This window comes from Schistocerca cancellata, chromosome 4 (genome assembly GCF_023864275.1).
Source record: "Schistocerca cancellata isolate TAMUIC-IGC-003103 chromosome 4, iqSchCanc2.1, whole genome shotgun sequence".
Lineage (NCBI taxonomy): Eukaryota > Metazoa > Arthropoda > Insecta > Orthoptera > Acrididae > Schistocerca > Schistocerca cancellata.
In genome coordinates this window covers 674,788,823-674,802,932 of record NC_064629.1, presented here as the reverse complement: position 1 = coordinate 674,802,932, position 14,110 = coordinate 674,788,823, and the positions used below count along the sequence as shown (strand labels likewise).

At 44.8% G+C, this 14,110-nt stretch overlaps 1 protein-coding gene and 1 pseudogene across 1 annotated transcript in view; both read right to left on the bottom strand.

Annotated features, from left to right (window-relative positions):
• LOC126184377 (uncharacterized) overlaps positions 1-14,110 on the bottom strand; it is a 704,935-nt gene that overhangs the window by 235,640 nt on the left and 455,185 nt on the right. The gene's annotated exons all lie outside the window — the stretch shown is intronic.
• On the bottom strand, positions 9,295-9,412 carry LOC126185979 (5S ribosomal RNA; annotated as a pseudogene).

Genomic DNA, 14,110 nt, shown 5'->3' with positions numbered 1-14,110 from the left:
TATTATTTATTGTGCAGAAATGGTACAAAGCTGTATCTCCCCCACGCTCAATGCAAGTCCTCCAGCGCTTACAAAGAGCATAAGTTCCTTTAGAAAAAAATTCTTTTGGTAGTACGCCCAACCAATCTTGCACCGCGTGGTGTACCTCTTCATCAGAACGGAACTTCTTTCCTCCCATTGCATCTTTGAGTGGTTCAAACATATGGAAATCGCTTGGGGAAAGGTCTGGTGAGTATGGTGGATGAGGAGGACACTCAAAATGCAGGTCTGCAACTGTTGTACCGGCAGTGTGGGGCCTTGCATTGTCATGTTGCAAAAGAACACCTGCTGACAGCAATCCACGTCAGTTTGATTTGATTGCAGGCCGCAGATGACTTTTTAGGAGATCTGTGTATGATGCACTGGTGCCAGTGGTCCTTCTAGGCATTTAATTCTCCAATATGATCCCTTTTTCGTCCCAAAAGAGAGTCAGCATAACCTTCCCTGCTGATGGTTCTGTTCGAAACTTCTTTGGTTTTGGTGATGAGGAATGGCGCCATTCCTTGCTCGCTCTCCTCGTTTCCGGTTGGTGGAAGTGAACCCAGGTTTCGTCCTCAGTAACGATTCTTGCAAGGAAGCCATCACCTCGTTCAAAGCGCCGAAGAAGTTCCTCACAAGCATCAACACGTCGTTCTCTCCTTTCAGGAGTCAGCTGCCGTGGCACCCGTCTTCCAGACACTTTGTGAAACTGGGGCACATCATGCACAGTGTGGTGTGCTGACCCATGACTAATCTGCAAACATGCTGCAATGTCATTCAGTGTCACTTGGCGGTTTTCCTTCACTATGGCTTCAACTGCTGCAATGTTCTGTGGAGTCACAACTCATTGTGCCTGACCTGGACGAGGAGCATCTTCCACTGAAGTCACATTATTTGCAAACTTCGTACTCCATTCGTAAACTTTCTGCTGTGACAAAAATGCATTACTGAACCTTCATTCGTCGATGAATTTCAATAGGTTTCACACCTTCACTACGCAAAAACCGAATAATAGAACGCTGTTCTTCCTTGGTGCAAGTCGCAAGTGGGGCGGCCATCTTTATACTGATACTGCGACGGTATGTATGCATCTGCACTATGCTGCTACCTACAGGCCATTCTGCACGCTGTTTGTAGCACGCTTACTAACTTACAGGATAACGGCGCGAATTTTCGATTTGTTATTGCAAATTTAAGGTTTTCATTTGACTCGCAGCCGTATAAAAGAAAATTAAAGGATAAGGTTACGTTGCATGGCAGTTGGAAATTGAGATGCTTAAAAAGTCGTTGCATTTCATCAGACAGCACAGTAATTGAAAGTGAGTTATTTATGAACAATGTTATTAACACTATACAATGGCAACACAATATTCTCATTACAATTAACATGTCGGTTCATATGTGGTAGTAGGGAACAATGTACCCCATGTAATCAAAAGCATCCGGACACCTATTAGTGAACTCTGACACGGGGTATGGACACCCTTTGCATTTATGATGGCTGTAACTCTACTGGTGGCACTTCAGTAAGGCGTCTGAATGTCTGTGGGGGAATGGCAAATCCATTCCTCTCAAGAGCCGAAATCATAGACGGCAGTAGTATTTGAGGCTGGTTAGGTTAGGTTAGTGTTTAACGTCCCGTCGACAACTAGGTCATTAGAGACGGAGCGCAAGCTCGGGTTAGGGAAGGATTGGGAAGGAAATCGGCCGTGCCCTTTCAAAGGAACCATCCCGGCATTTGCCTGAAACGATTTAGGGAAATCACGGAAAACCTAAATCAGGATGGCTGGAGACGGGATTGAACCGTCGTCCTCCCGAATGCGAGTCCAGTGTGCTACTTGGACGCTGGGGTGTGGAGCGAAGTGGAATTCCTAACTCACCCCAAAAGTCTTCCAGGAGCTTCAGGTCGGATCTCTGGGCAGGCCATTCCATTTCAGGAATGTAACTGTCGAGAAACCATTGCCTCACAGATGCTGCTTTATAACAGGATGTACTGTCATGCTGATACAGTCAGACATCGTCTCTGAACTGTTTCTCTATGACACGCAATAAACGATGCTATAAACTGTGTCCACATCCTTCCGTATTTAGCATTTTCTTAAGCCCAATGAGAAGACCACAAACTAACCATGAAAAACATCCACATACCGTAACACGATCTCCTCCTTACTTCGCTGTTGGCACTATACATGATGGCAATAAACGTTTTACATGCTTTCACCAAACCTAAACCCTTCCATAGGATTGCCACAGCGTAAAGTGTGATTCATCACTCTGTATCACTCGTTTCCAGTCATCCACCGTTCAGTAACGCCGCTCTTTAAAGAACCTCAAGCGTAGCTTAGCACAGAAATATGTAGCTTATGGGGAGCTGATCAATCATTGTACCACATTCTTTTTAACTCCCTACGCACAGTAGCTGGACTGCTGGTAGCACTTTGGAACTCTCGAGTGATTCCTTCAGCTGATTTCATGCGATTTTTTTTACAAACACGCTCTGCAATGATCGACGAGCCCCGTCCATAAGTATATGTGGTCGTATTATATACTGAAGCGCCAAAGGAACTGATATAGGCATACCAGAGGTATGTGAACAGGTAGAATACGGCGCTGCGGTCCGCAACGCCTAGATAAGACAACAAGTGTCTGCCGCAGTTGTTAGATTGGTTACTGCTGCTACAATGGTAGGTTATCAATATTTAAGTGAGTTTGAACGTGGTGTTATAATCGGCGCACGAGCGATGGGACACAGCGTCTCCAAGGTAGCGATGAAGGGGGATTTTCCCATATGACCACTTTACGAGTGACCCGTGAATATCAGCAGTCCGGTAAAACATCAAATCTCCGACATCGCTGCAGCCGGAAAAAGATTCTGCAAGAACGGTAGCAACGACGACTGAAGAGAATCGTTCAACGTGACAGTAGTGCAACCCTTCCGCAAACTGCTGCATATTTCAGTGCTGGGCCGTCAACAAGTGTCAGCGTGCGAACCATTCAACGAAACATCATCGATATGGGCTTTCCGAGCCGAACGCCCACTCGTGTACCCTTGATGACTGCACGACAAAAAGCTTTACGCCGCAACTGAGTCCGTCAACACCGACGTTGAACTGTTGACGACGGGAAACATGTAGCCTGGTCCTGCGAGTCTTGTTTCAAATTGTATCGAGTCGATGGAAATTTGCGGGTGTGGTTACAACCTCATGAATCCATGGAACCTGCATGTCAGCAGGGGACTGTTCAAACTGGTGAGAGACCTGTAATGGTGTGGGGCGTGTGCAGTTGGAGTGATATGGGACCCCTGATATGTCTAGATACGACTCTGATAGATGACACGTACGTAAGCATTCCGTCTCATCATCTCTATCCCTTCATGTCCATTGTTCATTCCGAAGGACTTGTGCAATTCCAGCAGGACAATGCGACACCCATCACGACCCGAATTGCTACAAAGTCGCTCCAGGAACACTCTTCTGAGTTCAAACACTTCCGATGGCCACCAAACTCCCCAGACGTGAGAATTATTGAGCATATCTTGGATGCCTTGCAACGTGCTGTTCAGAAGAGATCTCCACCCCCTCGTACTCTTACGGATTTATGGACAGCCCTGCACGATTCATGGTCAGTTTCCTTCAACACTACTTCAGACATTATTCGAGTCCATGCGACGTTGTGATGCGACACTTCTGCGTGCTCCCAGTGGCCATTCACGATATAAGGCAGGTGTGCCAGTTTCTTAGAGGATGATGATGATGTTTGGTTTGTCGGGCGATCAACTGCGCGGTCATCAGCGCCCGTACAAAGTCATAATGTCTACACAGTCCAAATTTTTACACAATCCAATCTAGCCACTGTCACGAATGATGATGAAAGGAGGAGGAAAACACAAACACCCAGTCCCCGGTCAGAGAAAATCTCCAACCCGGCCGGGAATCGAACCCGGGACCCCGTAATCCAGAGGCAGCAACGTTAGTCACTAGACCACGAGCTGCGGAAACCAGTTTCTTGGGCTCTTAAGTGTACGAATACATGGTGTCTGTGCTTTCGGACATGCATTCATATAATTTGATTGGCCTAGCTGGGCAATGGATTCACCTTCTTCTGTGCAGATGCACAAATACGTCCGACCTCCTGTGGGAATCTCAGTAAGCGAATATAGAGGAAATCTACAGGGAGTGCGGAGAAGTGGCGCTCGATGGAAGTGTGGATCGGCCGTGAGGCGTGCCGAGATAGTCCACGTAGTTGCGATAACACTGTGTCCCGGATGGTGCAGTGGTTAATGCGCCTGCCTAGTAAGCAGGAGATCCCAGGTTCGAATCCCGGTCTCGTACACATTTTCACTCGTCGCCGTTGATTCTGCATAATGTCACCAAGCAGCTAATAACAGTGATCCCCTCCCTTTGCTTTCCTTTCTTCGCTCTCCACCTCCAATTTACATATACTCGTATGTGTTCTGCCTGGTCTTGGTTTAGCTGTGCTTGCTCCTTTGCCTTTCCACCTGACAGTCACATCACCAACAATCGACTTGGGCAGCTTCAGTAAGGTTGAAATGTCTCGGTGGGCTTGTTACTCAGGTGGCATCCAATGACTAGCCCACGGTCGATGACACTGAACTCTCCTGATCTTCCCTTCTACTGTTACCGCTTCTCTAAAGACAACACAATAATTTCCGCCTCCTTATACAATGATGGGTGGGCCTCTCGTGGCATCTAGTGGTCAGTTTCGCAGTGTATTCCAGTCAAGACTGTCAAAATCTTACTCTAAGTCTACAGATGCTATAAACGTAGGTTTGCCTTTCTTAACCTATCTTTTGAGATAAGTCTTAAGGCAATACTGCGTCGCGCTTAACTACATTTCTCAAGTATCCAAGCTGATCTCCACCGATGTTGGCATCTACCAGTTTTTCATTTCTTCCGTAAAGAATATGTGTGAGTATTTTGCAATCATGTCTTACTAAACTGACGGTTTGGTAGTACTCACAACTGTCAGCAGCTGCTTTCTTTTGAGTTAAAATTACGATGGTTGCCCAGAAAGTAATACACCGCATTTTTTCTTCAACAATTCCTTATTGCACATAATGAGAATTACACACACGAAGAATGGTGTTTTATCTACACACTCTATTTTTCCACGTAATCTCCATCCCGTACTATGGACTTCCTCACCGGCCGCTGTGGCCGAGCGGTTCTAGGCGCTACATTTTGGAACCGCGCGACTGCTACGGTCGCAGGTTCGAATTCTGCCTTGGGCATAGATGTGTGTGATGTCCTTAGGTTAGTTAGGTTTAAGTAGTTCTAAGTTCTAGGGGACTGATGACCTCAGATGTTAAGTCTCATAGTGCTAAGAGTCATTTGAACCATTTTTGGCCTTCCTCCAGGGCGAAACAAGGGCGTGTATGCCCTGTCGGTACCAGTCCTTGTCCTGGTGGCGAAATCAGAGCTTCACTGTGTGAATCACCTCCTCATTGTTCTCAATATGTCTTCCACGAATGGCATCCTTTAATGGCACAAACAAGTACAAGTCAGGTGTGTCAGGTGTGACAGCCGTGGATGGTCTCCCTGACTGCTGCAAATCGTGGAGCTCTGCCAAACAGCCTTCTGATGACCTCACCCCCGGTGCCCAGCAACTAACTGTACTTCTGTCCACAGCAGATGCTCCATAGACTTTGCAGAAGCTTTTGTGAATATTCCCCACAGTTTCTTTCTCTACAGTAAGTGATTTGTGTACCCAGTTTGGCTGAAATCGGTCCAGTGGTTTAGAAAGAGGTATAGAACATCCTCGAGCACTTGTGAAGCGTTTTCACTCTGGCCAAATATATCTCACATAGATACCCTTTTATAATATATATGGATATTCCATTATAAATCGACAAACGTTTATATCGTCCCATTCAGATCTAAAATAATGATAATGGTTGGAATGTTAGAGAAATTCAGCTTGAGAAGGTCGTGTACCAACAACTATTCTTGCCTTAATTTAATAGAGAAAGGAAAGAATATTAGAATTTTACTCCCTTCGGCGGTGACGTCATTTACAACTGGGGTACAACTTCGGACAGAATTGGATGGAGGAGAACACCATCCTGGCGTTCTCCTAAATTGATTTATGGAATCCCCGGAAACCCAAATGTGAACAGCCGGACGGGGACTTGAATCCTGTACCTGCCGAGGGAGGTGGCGCAGTGTTTAGCACAGTGGACTCGCGTTCGTAAGGACGATGGTTCAAAAACACCTCCGGCCATCCAGATTCATGTTTTCCGTGATTCACCTGAATAGTTCAAGGCAAAAGCGGATGGTTCATTTGAAAAGGCACGGCCAGTTTCCGTCACCATCTTTGACACAATCTGTCACTAATGACCTCGATGTCGACGGGACAGCCTCAGTCAGTCATATTAAGAGTGGCTGAAAAAGACAATATCTCAGTTAGAAGCTATCTCTGTGACGTAGGCCATTTTATCACAGAGATTTGAGGAATTGGGCCTCCGACATTGCCTTATTCGATAACAACCCACAAGTTTCGTACGTTTTCGTACACCCTCACTACCAGCTGCTTCATTTAGGTTCTGCACTAGGTTTTTCACTGACGGCATATGTACCACCTTCTCTGTCAAAATACTGAGTATTTGCCCCATTAAGAGCTATAATGACAACAAAGTTTTTACGCTCAAATTTTGGGAAAGGTGTGCTCATAATTTCACTGTCTGTAGCGTAACCCGTATTCCGTTGGGTTTTCGTATATTTTATGTATTTTTGTAGCCCATATGGTGACGCCAACTATTCGTATACCGGATACGTTCCCCTCGTTTATTTCACTAAGTTCTATTAAAATAGGGCAATAAATCATCTTAATAGGAGTAATCTGAGAATTGCCAGCATCGCTCTGAAACTATGGAAAACATTTTGTCGAAACAGAGATAAGGTATTAGTAAGAAAGAGGACAAATGGCTATCACTCCCAATACGATACACCAAATAGTTTTTTCCTTTTTTAGGTTAATCACCTCAAGTACACGTAGCCAATGACAATATCAAACAATCTTCTGACAAATTAATTTAAAAATTACTTCATTTATGAACTACTACAGTATAAAGAAAATTTAGTAGCTGGCTACTTGTTTTGTTATGAATAACGGAATATAATATTTTACGGTTCAACGTGGATCCGTAAAACAAACTAGACATATGAATGGTAATAATCGATAAATTTTAAAAATTTAAATAAATATAACAGTTTAATTACAGAATCTATTCAGTGTACAGATACATTTTAATACTTGAGCATTTAATATATTCTGAACTAACGCGAAGGGTAAATAATCATCAATTTTCAAAACGCTGTTAAGTGCTCATCCTCCTTGTTTGTTATATCTTGCACATAATGCTACAAATGCAAGCCATCCTCTTCAACTTAAACCGAGCAGGGTAGATCAGTGGTTAGCACACTGGACTCGCATTCACCTACCTCTACATGGAAACTCTGCAAATCACACTTAAGTGCGCCGGCCGAAGTGGCCAAGCGGTTTTCAAAAATGGTTCAAATGGCTCTGAGCACTATGGGACTTAACTTCTGAGGTCATCAGTCCCCTAGAACTTAGAACTATTTAAACCTAACTAACCTAAAGACATCACAGACATCCACGCCCGAGGCAGGATTCGAACCCGCCACCGTAGCGGTCGCGCGGTTCCAGACTGTAGCGCCTAGAACCGCTCTGCCACCCCGGCCGGCGCGCCGGATTACCTTTCAAGATCCGACCCTACCTATTGGTAGAGAAAGTCTCGGGCTCGTACCCTTTCACGGTCCTACGATGGCTCTTTATCTCAGCGTGCCGGCCTGCGTGGCCGAGCGGTTCTAGGCGCTACAGTTTGGCAGGTTCGAATCCTGCCTCGGGCATGGATGTGAGTGATGTCCTTAGGTTAGTTAGGTATAAGTAGTTCTAAGTTCCAGGGGACTGATGACGTCAGAAGTTAAGTCCCATGGTGCTCGGAGCCATTTGAATTTGATATCTCAGCGTGATGTTGAAAATATGGGATAGACAACAGCGGAGTCTGTCGGGACTCTTCATACACGAAATGGCACCAGCTTCTCGAATTGCGCCGGTGATGCTGAAGAACATTTTCGAATCATTTCATCATATCAGAGATTTTTGCCGTGAATGTACCTACGTTATGACAGGTCTACTGGCCAATAGACCGACGACAGCGCACATCTATCGAATACTCACGAGCAGGCGCCCCGCCAACCGTGCGGAAGCACGGCACCCCACAGTCCATTGGCCGGTGATATGGCGGACAGTTCACCATACTACCCTTGATACAGGTACACGGACGACGTAGTACCTGGCAGTTAACGGTAAACAAGTCACCCGATCCCTCCTCCACGCCATCAATATGCTGAATTCCCCGCTATGTCGAACGTGTCAAGTTAGAGACGCCGACGCCCACCGTTTTATGAGCGGCCCCTCTGCGGAAGTGTGGCATCTAGTGACGAAAATGATTTCCTTCCTTCTCCGTGTAGGACAACAAGCCATTGACCATACGATTGTTCTTTTTCTGGACACAACTTACTACCCGCGAGCGAAGACGAACGCTGTGACATGGACACGAGTACAAGCAGTGCTTTACCTGCTTCACGACGGCCCGAAGAATGTGCAGGATTTCTGGAACCATCTACATGAACGACATACGACGTTTGTGTGCAGCTCGAGATACTAACAACATTTTTCTAATTTCTTGGGGAGTGTGTTAGGAGATCCCCCGCTGAGCTGGAATGTCCGAGGTGTCAGAAGCTGACGTTGAGCACGACGAAGAGGCATACACAGACCATGACGAAACGGTTTCTCCTTCATTTCTACGAGATGACGTGCCCAAAACCAGAATCACCGGCGAGGACCGCTTTCATACTCACTCACCAGCGGAGATTTTCTTCTTTTCTCTCTTTTTGTTCGAGAACACGTTTCATTTCCTTAGTAAAGTGGTCCCAGTGATAGTATCGTTGTAAACTAAAAAGAAAGGTGTATTTTGCTTCCTTTAAGTTATTTCCTTCCTAAAGTGTTTTGATTCCTCTCCTATTAGCATAGCACTCCGTCTTCAGGCTACGAGTGGCCCATCGGGACCATCCGACCGCCTTGTCATCCTCAGCTGAGGATGCGGATAGGAAGGGCGTGTGGTCAGCACACTGCTCTCCCGGTCCTTATGGTGGTTTTCTTTGACCGGAGCCTCTACTATTCGGTCGAGTAGCTCCTCAATTGGCATCACGAGGATGAGTGTACCCCGAAAAATGGCAACAGCGCATGGCGGCCCGGATGGTCACCCATCCAAGTGCCGGCCACGCCCAACAGCGCTTAACTTCGGTGATCTGACAGGAACCGGTTTATCCACTGTGGAAAGGCCGTTTCCCCTCTCCTATTGATGAGCTATTAAAAAGAAAAAAAAGTGAAAAATGCGACAACGTGCTTGGCGGCAACAAGAGGTACAACGATATCGGCGAGGAATCACGAAGAGGGACACAGTCCATTATTGTTTTGTACTGTACAAAGCAGTTTATGTCTGTTATTTGTTGCACCATTGCCACTTGGTACCACATTAAAAAAATGGTATCGTGCAAAAAAGGGGGCACGGCCGCTTTCCTTCTCTGTCCTTCCGTTCCAAAATGTTCAAATGGCTCTGAGCACTATGGGACTTAACTTCTGAGGTCATCAGTCACCTAGAACTTAGAACTACTTAAACCTAAGGACATCACACACAGCCATGCCCGAGGCAGGATTCTAATCTGCGACCGTAGCGGTCACGCGGTTCCAAACTGAAGCGCTTAGAACCGCACGGCCACAGCGGCCGGCTGTCCTTCCGTAACTCAAGCTTATGCTCCGTCTCTAATGACTTCGCCGTCGACGAGACGTTAAACACTAATCTCCTCCTCTTCAACTTAAGTTTCTAGAGTATATTAATTTTAGTAGGTTATTCATTTTATTGACAGTAATTTGTACGGCTCTTAGACAGTTACTGGTGACAATTTTGCTCTGCTAAAGTCCAGAAATAAGGAACCATGCGTGGTGTAGTAGGAACTATTCGGTTACCAAATACCAAGTTTAATTGAAGCTGATATCCTTGTTGAACAGCTTTGACCATTCTTCCTTCTCCTTGCCGGCAAGCAGACTATAGCAGTCACAGGGCGGAAGGATAGTTGCTGCGGGCTAAAAATTGCTGAAAGTTTTTGGCGTGCAAGTCAGCATATTTGTGGCTCACTGTTCACTACAAATAGATCAATTTACATATGTCATTCATTCTGGTAAGAGTTCTTAGGAAACTCTGTTCTGGAGGGATTATTCACTCCCTATAACCTGTCCTCCTAAAAGACAGCAGGAAATCAGTGGAGTCCATACAAATGAGGACACTCTCGATCTATGGGTCTGTTGCATGTAGTGTGCCCTGAGAAATAAGAGATATGCCAGCTGTGAGACTTATCATTTCCACGAGCTATGAGAAGAACAGACGCTACTCAACTAGCCCATCAGTGTGCGCGCAGCTGTCGCAGGGATGTTGAATATTTGCTATCTCTCTTTGGACATTTTGTACCAGACATTCCAAGAATAATATAATTTAGGCAAGGCTGAGAATCTCAACTGATTCGAGGACATTACCCTAACTAGAGCATATTTACGACTATGATTACAGCGACCTAGTTACAATAAACGGTGAAACTGCTCTTCAGTTGAGCAACGCACAAAACGTACTCTCAACTAACTTACTTCGCGCTGTCTACACAAGACGATAGCAACAGTCAGCCGCGCTACTGGGCTGCTGATGGTGTTACCTCCATCGTTCTTTGGCCTGCTTCCTCCTTTCATAGACGCGCAGGACTTGGGAAAGTACGTTGATCCCTTCACGTCGCCAGCCGCATGGCCACGGGCTGCGTTCAGCCCGGACAGACGTATAATTCTTGTGACGCACTCTTGCGGGTTCTCCGGCTTGTGCCGGCAGGCAGAAACCTGCACGGTTCTTAACTGGAGTTGAGAGGAACACTTGGGACTGGGCGAGCACTTACAGTTATAGAAGACGAAATGAAAGCGAAACAGTCAGCATCGCTGCAAAAGAATAACCGCAGCTTAATTAGACTCTGTGTTTTCTTGACTGTCGTACGTATCTAAACAATCCAATTACGTACGCTGTAGCTACGAAATTTTAAGTCTGACTCTTACTTCACCGTACAGTTTCGCAAAATACTGGGCCGACTGCTTTTTCTTGGGTTGTTTAAGGATCATCTTCAAATACTTCAGCCCGAAATGTATAAAATTCACATATTCGATAGCTAAGAAAAGTGTGAGACTTTGGATCAAAACATAATCAGTGTTGTCTAAAAAGTGTGAACATGTAAAAACAAGAAGTATTTACTGAATTTGAATTCTACTGTCTAAGACTACGAAAACAGTGCAAGTGATACAAAAATATGTGTGTTACGCTACGACGTCACACCAAGAGATGATAAGCCAGATGCTGCTTCCTCATGATCTGTAGTGAGTTGGACTTTTCCTTACAGCACTTACAGACATTGCTGTAAAATATGACTTGCTTGTCGTTATATTGAATTTGTTCCATCTTTTGAATCCTCCCAACTGCTGTTACTGAAAGTACAGACATCATCGACAGCAAACGGACTGCTACAATAGGTTAATTTAGGGATGATTAATTTTATTTTATAGTGTACAGATGTGCTTTTATTAGATAGAAGGAGACATATTTTTAAAAAATTGAATTTTGTTCTGTTATTTGGTTGGTTGTGAGCACAAAAATATAATCACATAATCCTCAAATATTCTACTTCTTTAGGGCCAGCAGCGTAATATATATCTGACAACGACATGATTGTTAGAGTACATACAGTAAATAGCTGCTTACAATAAGTAATCTTTCTTTACGTCTGTCCAGTCTGTCGTAAATAAAGATTACTTATTGTAAGCAGCTATTTGGTGTATGCACTCTAACAATCATGTAGTCTTCAAATATTCACTTGTCGTGAACAGGTGTGGTTAGCCACATATGTATTGGAACATAGCGAACAGGTCGGTCATGGAAAGAATCCACGGTAGGAACGTAAAATATAATGACACTAATAGTGACGGCAGTGGTATCATATTATTCTAGGAATTGCACATGCTGGTTGAACTGGACTAATTTCCAATGCAACTGCTTTAGACATAGACCGTGCCGACTGGGATCACCTAACTCGTGTACTAGGGGAATTTCTATTTCACTGCAATGAATGCAGCATCGATTTCAAAGCACACAGATTGAATGAAGTGTTAGGAAATATAACAGTAACTAAGAAGAGGTTTCCAAATATCTCAAAAACACTATGGATTGAACTGTCCAATTTAAGACGAACAGTACGAAACGCATGGCGACTGTATCAACTATCACCGTAGATACAAGAGCGCTAGCTACGTATATTTGGAGAATTACCACCAATTTAAAGGTAAGTATCAGGACTGACTCATTAATCTTATGCAAGTGCATAAGTAACATTACTTGTGAAATCAGTAACTGGAGACAACCATACAAACTTCTGTCTGGGAATGTCGAATCACATGTAGTTATTTCAACTCTACGAAGTGATTAGGGAGCAATACGAGGAGTTGGAAAGAGTCAGCGGATCACCTTCTCTTGACACTTCTTCCCGAAGACGACGCCAGTAGAGACAACGGCCGAGCGGTTCTAGGCGCTACAGTCTTGAACCGCGCGACCGCTACGGTCGCAGGTTCGAATCCTGCCTCGGGCATGGATGTGTGTGAAGTCCTTAGGTTAGTTAGGTTTAAGTAGTTCTAAGTTCTAGGGGGCTCATGACCTCTGAAGTTAAGTTCCATAGTGCTCAGAGCCATTTGATCCATTTTAGAGACAACGACGATCAACATGCCTTCGAAATCATCGGCATATTAACTCTCATCACAGGGTTGTTGTACTTCCTTTTGCAGAGGAAAAGGTAGGCTCAGTCATCTATAAGATAAGAAAGGGAAAACTCTAGATTCTGTCATAATTTATTGGAAAATTGGAAATGTGTGGTAAGGTCTTATGAGACCAAACTGCTAAAGTCATCGGTCTCTAAGCTTACACATGACTTAATCTAACTTAAACTTACTTACGCTAAGGGCAACACATCTTCCAGCATGTGACTTCGAAGATAGTACCTTCTATAGCAAGTATTCTCGACGGCTCATTCTGACCAGGGAGCACTTCGTAGTTTTGGAAAACAGGACGAGCGGTAATTACTAAAACAGGAGACAATAAAGACGTATCTGTCTTGCCTCTTTGGTCCTGGTAATGAGGTTTTTCACGTAGTCGTCCCGACTGTCGTCCGGTTGAAACGGGAACAGCTTATCAGTTGTAGTTTCGGCGATCACGGAGCAGAAAGAACGGAGTGAACGCTGTAGTGTCTTGCTTCGCTGTGCTGCATACAAATGTCACGAAGTGCAATACTGTATCTCAGTCTCTCTGTTCAACATACAACTAGAGCATATCTGACGAAATCATATTAAATCGTTCTGTGGGGCCATTCATCTGTAGATGGTAGGCAGTTGTCATCCTGCTGGTGATGTCGCAACGTGAAATTACCTCTGACACCAGTCACGACTGGAAATCTTTTCCATTTCAGAACGACGTCGTCTACATAGAACTTTGCAATTTCTGGAGCTTCAGCAATCGGCACAGTTTTCGTGACAGCATAGCGAGTGAAGTAGTCAGTACAGACTATTATCCATCGTTTGCCGTTTTTCGGTTTCGGGAACCTCCCCAAGAGGTCGATTTCAATTCGGTGGAATGGTGCTGCAACTGGCTAGATTAGTACAAGATGCCCCGGAGGTGAAGCTTCCTTCGTTATCATTCGTTACAGTGGCTCATATGATTTCTAACTCATCGATAGGCAGCTGGTCAGTGATACCTACGTCTGATTCTGTCTCGAGTATTCACGAATCCCGGATGACCAGATGTTGGAGCGTCGTGAAAATACTTAAGGATCACTGGCCGTAGATGAGATGGGATGACGAGCGACCATTTTCGCCCCATCGGATTATAATTCCTCTTATACAATACTCAGTTTATTAATTT